Source organism: Dermacentor albipictus, chromosome 3, assembly GCF_038994185.2.
Source record: "Dermacentor albipictus isolate Rhodes 1998 colony chromosome 3, USDA_Dalb.pri_finalv2, whole genome shotgun sequence".
Lineage (NCBI taxonomy): Eukaryota > Metazoa > Arthropoda > Arachnida > Ixodida > Ixodidae > Dermacentor > Dermacentor albipictus.
In genome coordinates, this window is record NC_091823.1 from 103,612,974 (window position 1) to 103,621,674 (window position 8,701).

Consider the following 8,701-nt stretch of genomic DNA (forward strand, 5'->3'; position numbering starts at 1 on the left):
TTTAATCGATGTGCTGCATTTTATTGGGCGAATAAAAGGACGACACCTTCTATGTCTTTATTAGGTTATTTTACATATTCATTTACTTTTTAATATCACGGGAAAACAAGCAATAGGTTTTGTTCTTGTCAAAATTCCTCCTATTTCTTTACCGATCTCTCGCGTGTGTTTATTTGATGCCACACCCCCACTCCTATGTGTATAAGCTTCCTGTTATTTTTCTTTCAGTTATCTGTAATCCTCACTCGCACACCACTTTCTCCGTTATAATCTTCAGGAGATGTAAAGTACGGCCTATATTACCCTTTCTCATAACAGGCCAAAGTGCCAGCCATTCTAATAAATTGATTCATTTTTTGGCGTTTGTCCTGGATGTCGCCATGAAAGTACGGGATAGTTCGTGACGGCGCGTCTTGCTCTTTTTCCAATCGCGTTTTTTGTTTTGTCTCCGGTAGTGCATAAACTGGTCTGCCTAGCTGATAGCTAGGATAACCTGTAAGATTCGTGCGCTATTTCCCGCTACCCGCATGCTCGTCACTGGACGCGCAGAAAGGCTGACTCATTCCGTTGTCAGCATGCCGCGATACGCCACGTCATCGGTGGGTCGCGTCGCGTTCGGTCGCTCTCTGAATCGGCAATTCTTTTGTCTATTTCAGGCGTATCATACAGGCCTGATAGTTATTGGTAGGCGAACTGGTCGGCCTTACAAGAACAGATTCGAATCGTTCCAATTTCTTTTCGAGCTGTAGCGACAGCCTGCCAGCGACTTCCGATTCGAAGATATATGTATGTTCACCAGATTGGCCATTCAATGGCGCCCGATATGAGGGATATCAGCATGTGATATCAGTATGAGGCACTCTTCATTACTGGACGCGCATCAATTGCCGTACATGTCGTGACGGATGTGCTCCCGAGACACGCATATATACGATGCTAAAACTATACCTGCAGCCCCTTATGTATACCTGGCCTTTATTATTCCTTTTTTTTCAAAATTAACTCAGAATCGATTACGAGAAACAGTCATTCACGGTATGAGCTCAGATGCACGTGAAACTGTGCAAAAGTAGCCTACACTCTAAAAACTAAGAGAGTGCCGGGCACTCCCTTTGAGGGAGTAGCGGCTTGTCCCATATTTCACTCTCTTTTCGAGAGTAGATCGACCCTCTTTGAGAGAGAGTAGGTCAACTCCTGTTGACAGAGTTTTGTTACTCCGCCGCAAGGGATTGCTAGTACTCTTCTGCAGAGTGATAATACTCTTCCCACAGGGAGTGCTAGTACTCTTCCGCAGAGTGGTAATACTCTCACCGTAGGGGTAATGGCACTCCACCAGACCGAGTACTTCTACTCCCCCAAACAGAGTGCAACTACTCTTCCCAATACCCTCTTAGCGAAGTCCTGGCCACGCATGCAGGCAGGAAATCAGATCAAATTAGGGTCGCTGATACACCGTTCTCTAGGCGGCTCCTCAGACTCAGTGGCCCAATTCCAAGCGGCCTTCAGAATAGGCGTGAGCAATGTTATGCAGGATTTTAAAGTCATTTTTCCTGGCTATTTGCTGCCTACCATGAGTCGTGACGGCTCGTAATCGGCCTATGCGTATGTGTCCCGAACGCCACTGCGGAGAAAAAAAAGCTAATTCACATGTAATCCGCAAATATTTTCGCATATTTCACAATCAGGAGGCACATAATCTAATTAGAACACAATAGTCGATGGAATCCCACACTTATGGAGAACCACATTGCTCTATACATCACGTGGATTCGAACCCATGTACACTCGCATCTATATAATTCAAAGCACACATCCTAACCATTACACCACAAAGCCACCACGCTCAGTCGTGTTGTTTTAGAGCTTATATACATAACAAATGTATTTGAGGAATCGGCTGCGGTGGTTGGAGTTTCTCTGCAGTGTGCTGTGCTGTTGTGTACTGGAATACGTTTGCGTTTGCATCATTTCCATTCCTTGCTACGACTAACGGAGGAATACAACGTAGACGACGACGTGAGAACTATTCACGGCTTGTCGTCACCCCAGGAAAATAACAAATGTGCCGTTCAGCTCACGATCGAGTGCTTTTCCAGTCCATGCATTATATGTTCTCCGAAATTACGCGGATACAAAGTATCGTGCCAACCATCCACGTATGTGAATTTAAGTCGCGCGTATACTGGTGAGCATTTCTGTTTATTTTTTCCGCCAGTTCCATTCGTATGTGGTCAACTGCGATGCCAGTACCAGGCATTTCGACGTGCCTCACGCTGCCGTGTAGGCGTTCTTTTCAGGTGCATTAGTTTAGAGTTTGGTTCAGTCCGCTGTGAGCTGTTGTCCTGCATTAGCAGCGGATCGTTAGCGTTTTGAAGAGCACGCATTCCAGCATTTGGAGACTGCTTATGCCGATAGCCGCGTCACATGCATTGGCACGCATGTTTAAATGAGTAATGTGTCCACTTGTTACGCGTGCACTGCTCGTATCCTGTGGCAGTGCTCGTTCTAAAAGCTTCGAAGACCATCTACATTCATACGTGTGTTCAATATATATGCACAGGATAGACTTGCCGGCTAGTTGGTTGAGCATTTTAGAAGAAACAGCGCAACACAAGGACGACGCAAAAACATGGACAACACCACGAAGCGCTGGTGTGGTCGATGCTTTTTTTCGTCCTGGTGTTAGCGCTGTTTCTTCTTCCACGATACACGCACACCACAGGTACGCGAAAGTTTAGGAGTATAGGGCGTTAACTTTGTTTTCCCCGTTTCCTCTCAGTGTCAATGGCACAATGCGTTGCCCGAAATAGCGCACGCTTACCCCCATATTCAGAAATGCATCATAACTTGAAGCCCATGCTTGACTTGATCTAAATGACGCAAGTCGTGAACGCACCAAAAGAAAGGCAGTGAGCGTCTGGGGGACGTTCGCACCAGGCGTCGTTTATATAAAGTCAAGCATGGGCTTTGTATTAATATACATTTCTGAATACGGGGGTTAGTCATCTACTTCTCACAGAAAATGTCGAAGAAACGCCCACCAAAACCAGGCACATTCGTAAACCTAACTAGGCAATACGAAGCTCCATAGAAAAAGAGTGGTATTAAAAGCTTTCAGTATTTTTCTTTACTCCAAAATGGTTGCGCTCTCGTGGTTTCAATGTACAGAGATGATGCAGCGTTAGCTAAAAAGCATGAATTTCCGAACTCCATGCCAAAATAAGCTTGTAAAATTATTTAGGTGCTAGAAACCAGGGTTTGTAGCGATCCTTGAAAACCCTTTATTTCTAAAATGCCATTTTCAAGGCATTGAAAAGCCTGGAATTTTTAGAAGTACTGGAAAGTCCTTAAATTTGTACACTTTGCTAGACATAGCAGACATTGCCAAGTGTTTTTTTTTTCCCTTCTGTGACATTCTTCGCATGTCACAGAGAATTGTCTGTGGAGGTAATAGAAGGAAAGCGACATCCTTAAAGTTCAAATTACAAAGGAGCTGCAGATACCAGTTTTAGGGACATGGAACCGGCGACAAATGTACTTGGAGGAGCAGAAGCAGGAAGCTCAACGGTTGAGGCATTCAAAGAAAAGCCGTGATGAGTAAATTGAGAGCTACAGACACAATAAAAGATCACCTTTCTCCGGTGCTGTGTTGTTCCGCGATCTTGAGCGCGCGCGCGCGTGGTGGAGAACTCCGAGTGAAAAAGTAGAGCGCTCGCTACGCGTTCCTTTGAACTGCGGCGGCCTGTTCTCTTAGAAGCAAAACGATGTGTTCTTTGCTCAGCGTGCATGAATGATACATTGCCATGTTCGGGGCCAGCCACCTACAGTTGAAGCAGAAGATCACGCTACGTTTTGTTCTCTATTGCCGCAAGAGTAGAACTACTCTCTCTCTCTGAAGGGGGAGAGTGAAAAGCACATTTCACTCTCTCCTTGGTGAGAGAGTGAACAATGCATTTCACTCTCCTCGACATTTTGCGAGAGTAAAACGACGCTTGGAAGAGTGAACCGGCCGCTTCACTCCTGCGATACCCTTCCTAGTTTTTAGAGTGTATAAGTTCATTCTTGCAGTCAGCCTGTGTGAAAACTGACACCAATTTGATTCACGATTATTGTTTTGTAACAGACTGTGTAAAGTACCTATGTAGCGCGTTTTGAATAGTGCCAGTTTAGATCAAAATCCACACACTCGGCGACCCGACTTGGTGAGAGGCTCATAGAAGAGCGGCATACACCAACTGGCACATACTCAGGGACACAAGTTGGCATCAAAAAGGTTCATTGAAGGTCAGCGCAGACCGAGTAGCACATACGCAGTGCTCCAAATGGGCGTCAAATAGGTTCACTGAATAGCGGTGCCTACCAAATGCCGCATCTATGCAGTGACCTATGTCGACGTCCACCCTGTTTGGACGTCCAGCCAGGTCGCTGCCCTCTGCCAAGAGCCACTTGCTCCAGGCGGCCCTGAGGTGAGGGAAACGCCGCAGCGCACCAGGAGCAGATGGTGTAACGCCACAAATGCTCTGCAACCTGGTCGCCAGCGAGCAACAGCGCCTGCTAGAGTACTTCAATGAGATCTGGCAGTCATGGCAGGTGCCAGAGGCATGGCAGACAGCCATTGTGGCACCCATCCTCAAGGCCAGAAAACCGGCTAGGGAACTGTCGTCCTATCGACCGGTCTCCACCTCCGCTGCCTGCAAGGTGATGAAGGTCATGGCCCTGGCACGACTGGACTGGGTGGCCCATGCTTGCGGCTTCCTGGCAGACTAACAGACGGGCTTCCAGCGGCGGCGGTGCACTGCGGACTCCATCGCTGACATGGTGTCCACCCTGGAGGACGCCAACGCCGGTGGGGACTTCGTGATGCTCTTGCTGATCGACGTACAGGGTGCCTTCGACAGCATCCCTCACGCAGTTTTCCAGAAGGGCCTGGACGTCCTCGGCATCTGTGGCAACCTGCGGGAGTTCCTTTTATCGTTCCTGCACAATCGCACCCTCAGGGTGCGTGTGGGTCAATTGAAGAGCACCCCCCGTCCAGTCGCTGCAAGTGTGCCACAAGGGTCAGTGGTGAGCACCTTCCTTTTCAACCTGGCCTTGGCACGGTTGCCTGCTGCCCTGCCGATCGACCCTCACTTCCCCGTGCAGTCCTCAATCTATATACGCGGATGACATCGTCCTATGGGTACGGGGACCACCCAAACCCATCCTCAAGACACGTGCAGCCCTACGGAGAGCCCTGGACACTGCGGCTGCCTACTTGTGCAGCATCGGCCTTACCATCTCGGCCAGGAAGACCGAGGCCTTGCTGCTGCATCCCAGAGCAGCAGCCCATCGCTCAGCTGCCCGGCTGCGCTTGGAGGGCGTCCAGATCTCATGGAGCAAGGCAGTCTCGTACCTTGGCTTGCGCATTGACCATCGGCTGACCTGGCTGCCGGCTACCAATGCCCTGTGCGCCCAGACGCTCCGGGTCCGCAAGGCGATCTCACAGCTCCTTGCCCGTGCACAGGGCTGTACCACCAGGTGGGCCCTGCAGCTCTTTGAAGCTGAAGCCACTTCACGGCTACTGTATGCCCCTCCCTCTTGTGGCTTTGCCCCCACCCCGCCTGCGGAAACTGGACCTGCAGCACCGCTCAAGAATACGGGTCTGTCTTGGCGTTCCCCGATCCTCACAAGTGGCCGCCACTCTTGCTGGGGCAGGTAACTGGGCCCTGTCACTACTCTTCCTGCAACAGGGGCTACGACACATTGATCACCTACACCGTGCCGCAGATCATCAAGCACTCCTGACCCGCCTACGCTCCCGGCCAGCATCACACATGGGACGGCTGTATGGCCTCTATAAGGAAGTCATAGGGGACACGCCTGCAAACGCCGTACAGCCTCGCCCACCACACTGACCACCAATCCCTACCTCGACGGAGCTACCAGGTGTCTTAAAGAACCGTTCCGCAACATGTGCCCTACAGCAGAAGGCAGCCTCTCTTCTCCAAGAGAAACTTGGGGACCACCTTCACATCTTCGTCGATGGATCCATGACACCGGAGACGGGCTCATCCACAGCAGCCTGCGTTGCACCGGCCATACCTTTTTCGACGAATGGCAGGGCGTATCCGACCGCCTAAATTTGAGATTGGTTTGAAACCACACAGCAAAACTTGCACGATTTGTTCGTTTCAAAACAAGCATGAACATGCGATCACGTTGGCAGATCCGCGTGGGCAGCGTGAGTAGCGCGGCCCATCAGTGTCGATTTGGACGGAAGGTGCCGGAAGAGGCGCTGACGATCACTGCTCGGACGCGCCGCCTGGACAGTGTGAGGAGCGTATAACCAAGATTTATTTGTGGACTGCTGAAGGGCGCTTCAAATGCCGTCAAACTTGCGAAAACTGTTTCTTTTTTTTTTAATCTCGCCGCTGATTTTCTTGATGAGAAGACCCATTGCAAGGTGGTACACACTAAACAAAAATAACGCGAAACGGGAGTAAACCGCTCGTCCTGTATCGCATTCCCGTTTCTGGGTTTTTTTTACTACGTACCAGTCGAGGTAAAAATTTACTACCATGCTGACCAAGGTTTTTGTATGTAGAAACGAGAGTAATTTTTTAATCTGTGGGAAGGTTTTTAGGGACGATAGTGGTACTATATTTTTACTGCCATCACGAAGTTCTAGAGGCTATTCCTGAGAGTTATTTTTCAAGCCCATTCGCGAGTTTCTTGGGTCTGATGTGGGAGTATTTTTTTACCTCATTCATCCAGTTTTCTAGGCTATTCCTGGGAGTTATTTTTAGGCCTATTCTCGAGTTTGTTGGTACTGATGTCGGGGTATTTTCTTACCTCGTTATCACGGTTTCGTAGCTCTACCTGAGAGTAATTTTTCAAGCCCATTCTGTGGTTTGTTGGAGCTGATCTCGGAGTATTTTCTTACCTCGTTCATCAGGTTTTCTCGGTTCTTTCCGAGAGTAATTTTTCAAGCCCGTTCTGGAGTTTCTTGGGCCTGATGTGGAAATATTTCGAAGACAATTGAAAGATTACAAAGATGATTTCATGGATCCCAAGCATGAGGGATTGTTTATTAGTTCTGACATGTTTCTCATAAAAAAGTCAGGCATGAGTTAATCATCACAAAACTATAGCCTTATAAGATGCTGTGATAAGCATAATAAATATTTGTACTAACACACAGACTGGGGGCTGGTAACTGCCCATTAGATCTCTCATAACAAAATAAAATACATCACAACACATTCAATGTGCAATCCCACTAAAGTACAGTGAAAACAAGCAACATACAATATAAAATCTAACTGATAAATATACAGTCAGTACTAGAGACGCTCACATAAAACTCACTGAATATGCAGGTCATTCCTTCAAACAGGCAGTTGTCCAGAACATGGGTGTGCAGTGCATTCAATGGATTAGTATGAACATAACTATGCAACATAAAAATATTGCACTTAAGGCCAAATGGCATCTGCTGCTAATGGCCATTACTGCGCTAGACAAAATGAAACAACCATGTGGTAAATACAGCAAGCATTCGTACTATCATATTAGTGCCGGCCACTGCCCACCATATCTCTCACTGCAAAAGGAAAACTATCAACGCATTCACGATGTAGTGCAACTAAAGCACAGTGAAAACAAAATGACACACAATACAAAATCTAACTCACAAATACAGAGGAAGTACTAGAGATGTTCACATTAGACACACTGAATATGCAGATCATTCCTTCAAACAGGCAGTTGTCCAGAACATGGGTCTGCAGTGCATTCAATGGATGATTATGGACAAAACTATGCAACATAAAAATATTGCACATAAGGCCACATGACATCTGCTGCTAACGGCCACTAGTGCCTCAGACGAAATGAAACAACCATGTGGTAAATACAGCAAGCATTCATACTATCACATTAGTGCCGGCAACTGCCCACCACATCTGTCACGGCAAAATAAAAACTATCACAACACATTCAAGATGTAGTGAAGCTAAGTCAGTAGTAGAGATGTTCACATTAGACCCACTGAATATGCAGACAATTTCTTCAAACAGGCAGTTGTCCACAACATGCGCGTGCAGTGCATTCAATGGATCATGAACAATACTATGCAACATAAAAAAATTGCACTTAAGGGCAGCTAGCATCTGCTGCTAATGACCATTAGTGCCCCAGCGAAATGAAACAATCGTGATAAATACAGCAAGCATTCATACTATCACATGAGTGTGGGCAACTGTCCACCATATCTTTCATTGCAAAAGAAAAACTATCACAACACATTCAAGATGTAGTGAAACTAAAGTACAGTGAAAATAAACAAGTGACACAATATACAAAACTCTTTAGTATTGCAACAAGCAAATGAGAGGGCACTAGAGATTACCATTAGACCCATCGATAGCATACTAACCCTCAAACAGCTAGTTGCCCAAGACATGGGTGCACAGTGCAATGAATGGATAGTTAGGAAGAAAACTGCAACAACCATGAGCAACATGTTCTATAAACTTTCAAACTTTCTAAAAAATGACCTCACTCAGATAAGGAAAATGGTGATTGCTAATACACACGACAAAACCTATATGTGAAAACAGCCATTAACTGATACTAAAGCCCCTCTATACACGTTTTCGCCGACCAGGTTAAGTACCGCCAACCTACCCTCTTCCTCCACGCTCCTCTGCCACTCACCCCC